The sequence below is a fragment of the Anomaloglossus baeobatrachus genome, chromosome 4, assembly GCF_048569485.1.
Source record: "Anomaloglossus baeobatrachus isolate aAnoBae1 chromosome 4, aAnoBae1.hap1, whole genome shotgun sequence".
NCBI lineage: Eukaryota > Metazoa > Chordata > Amphibia > Anura > Aromobatidae > Anomaloglossus > Anomaloglossus baeobatrachus.
The window spans coordinates 118,252,199-118,255,603 of NC_134356.1; positions in this window are offsets into that span (position 1 = coordinate 118,252,199).

Consider the following 3,405-nt stretch of genomic DNA (forward strand, 5'->3'; position numbering starts at 1 on the left):
AATGTGAACTTGAGAATCTTAAGCTAGATAAAAAGTTTTTTACTATAAATCGGTTACAGAAAAAGATACAGAATGTATTGGGTATGGTATACACTTACAATTCCATGGTGGGTGGGGCACAGCCATATGCACGCACTATCTGTATGGTGACTGACACACCCATAACAACAGGCACGCCCAATACAACAGACACACACGTCACAGATTCAGAAACAACAGATTGTCCAAATTGTTCGATATTAGCAGAACATATCGAACATCTGGAGGATCAGTTGGAAACAAGAGCAGATTTAATATCAAAACTACGGAAAGATATTAAATATGTATCTGTTAATACGAGACAGAACAAGACAGAAGCTTTAGGTTCAGACGTACCGGACGGGCTGAATACGGCCGAGGACGAGACTCTGAATGAGGAGGAACTTCGAAAAAAGAAGTTACATGATAAGGCTGCCCGTCTTAACATTAAAATCCATGACCAATTGATGAAAATCATTAAAGACATACCGAAATATGATGATAAAATGGACGCCTTCCATAATGCGGACATTTTTGAGTCACATTCCGATAAATATAATCTAACAAATGAACAGAGAAACAAGATTTATAGGGTATGGCTTCCCTCCCACATGGCAAAAAGGTTACAAGCAACACCTAGGACTGACGAACACAATGACCTGATCCATGACACAAAGGAAGATAGGCTGAGACAGTTAATTCTCTTTACCACAGGAGAGACTACCCCAACAGTCGAATTGTTAGAAAACCTTAAGACACACATACAGGAGGATCCATTTGTCTTTGTCGTTAAATTTGAACAGGCCTACAAAATGATAATGGAAATCGGATCTGATCAAGAACCGCCTTCCATGATCAAGGCCTTTGTTAAAAAGTTTAAATATTTGGACCCTGCTTCATTCGAAATAGCTTCTAGAATGGAAAGTCTACAAGAGGTCACGTCATTTATTGATAGAATACGTAGACGAATGAAGCAAAATCAGGTAAAATCAAAAATAGCCATGATAGAAGGGAACACTGACACATTAGTATCCCAGGAAAAACAGATCAAAAACAACAAAAGACCGGTGTTGAATTCTAAAAACAAGAATTCAGGGGGGGGTAACAGGAAAAGCACAATTCATTGCTTTTTTTGCGGCCTACCCGGACACCTGAAGTGGGAATGCAAGAAATTCCTGAGGGCGGGAGTTGAGGTAAGGCTGGGTAAGGAGAATGGACTGATGCCAAACACATCCAGTGCCCCTCCCCCATCTTCAGCACCTCCACCTTCATACACGCCCACTCGTACTGACAACAGAAATAACCAATCACCATATACGCCCACTCATACTGACAACAGAAATAACCAATCACCATATGCACCTCTGACCAGACAGATAAGGGAAATGACCATACAGGGATTGGATGGAAGGGGCAAGACACCTGCTGCTCTTCTCCCTTCTCCATCCTCCTGACTAGCAAAGCCGGGTCCCAGGCTGCATCCACTGGAATTTGTCACTCGAGTTTCAATGGATAGCTGTGGTCGACCATTTTTAAAGGTAAATCTTGAAGGTCAGGAAGTAACATTTCTCCTTGATACAGGTGCGCAATTGAGTGTCACAAATGTTGATTTACATTTAAAGCCAGATTCCCCTGTATGCACAATTGTTGGTTTCAGTGGTAAAAATGGAACAAAGGTGACTTTAGCGCAGGATGTTTCTTTGGAAATACCTGGTTTTTTGAAAACGAAAATGGATATTTGGTGTTGTCAGGATACTGAGAATATAATTGGCACTGATTTTATGGAAAAGCATGGCTGGATTATTGATTTGGGTAACAAAACAGTATGGAAAGATTCTAGCGGTTGTAAGGCGGTAGTTATTGATCCAGATGAATATAGTCATGTCGGGACCATTTGTTTGACCGATGTAGTGTCAGCAGATCATTTGTGGCCTGAAACTGGTGGTGATGAAGTATTGACTGAGTTAGTACAGCGGTTTCCTTCTTTATGGGCTCAGTACAGGAATGAGGTTGGAACAATGAAGGATGTAATTGTCAAAATTGAAGGTCGAGACCCACCTCCTCAGCGTCAGTATAAGTTGCCTCCGGAGTCAGTTGCTCCGATGTCGAAGATTATACAGGAATTGTTGGCTCAAGGTGTCATACGAAAGGCAAATTCGGTTTGTAACAATCCATTGTGGTGTGTTCTGAAAAGCGATGGTAGCTATAGGATGTTGTTGGACTTGAGGATGTTCAATAAGTGTACTCCCAATGTAGCACCGATTGTAGCTGATACACATGACATGATGTCGAGATTGGATGCTAAGGCAAGGTATTTCTCAGTATTGGATATCAGTAATGGTTTTTTCAGTATACCGATTGAGCAAAGTTGCCAATATCGATTTGCATTCAACCACCTCGATCAGCAATATGTATGCTGTAGGCTTCCTCAGGGGGCTAGTATGTCGCCAAGCATTTTTCATCAGGCGCTGGCGAACGTTTTGTCGAAATTTTCTCGTCCGGAATGTTTATTGCAATATGTGGACGATATCTTGTTGAGCACGGAGGATGAGGAGATGCACGTGATCTTGCTTGCAGAATTGTTTGAGCTGCTGCATGATGCAGGTTTAAAACTGAATACCAAAAAGGTCAAGCTGATGCAGACTGAGGTCAGGTTTTTAGGAGTTCTGTTAAGTCCAGGTACACGGCGACCCCTACAGGACAGAATAGAGGCAATTGCATCTCTTCCAATTCCAACATCACACAAGGCACTAAGACATTTTTTAGGGCTTGTAAATTACTCAAGGGATTTCATTGAAAATTTTGCTGACAAAGCCAGACCTTTGTATGATCTTTTAAAAGGTGACAATGATGATTATTTTGGTCCCTGGAGTGTCGAACAGGAAAAAGCCTTCACACAATTGAAACATGATCTACAACACGCACCTGCGTTAAGTATGGTGGAAAAGAACGCACCTTTTGCGCTTCAAGCACACACTTCAGAGACAAGTATCTCTGTGGTTTTGCTGCAGCTGCAAGGGGGGGAATGGAGAATCTTGGGGTACTTCTCTAAGCTTCTCTCACCTGTTGAGAGGGGGTTTGAGGTGTGCGCAAGACACCTGGTGGGAGTGTATTTTGCGATAAAAATCACTCAACACATCATCGGGTTCCAAAAGGTTATTCTCCAAACGCCACATTCCACACTGAAACTTCTCTTTGAGAAAAACATCCCAGGTGTGTCAAATCAGAGATTTGCCCATTGGTTGCTCTCATTGTCTCCAAATCAAATTGAGGTAGATTATAAGGCCAAGTATGTTCTTCCTCAATTGATGCAGTATGAAGGACAAACCCATGATTGCATAGAAACGTTCCATGAACCAAGTCCATCTCTCTTCAGACGACAGTCGG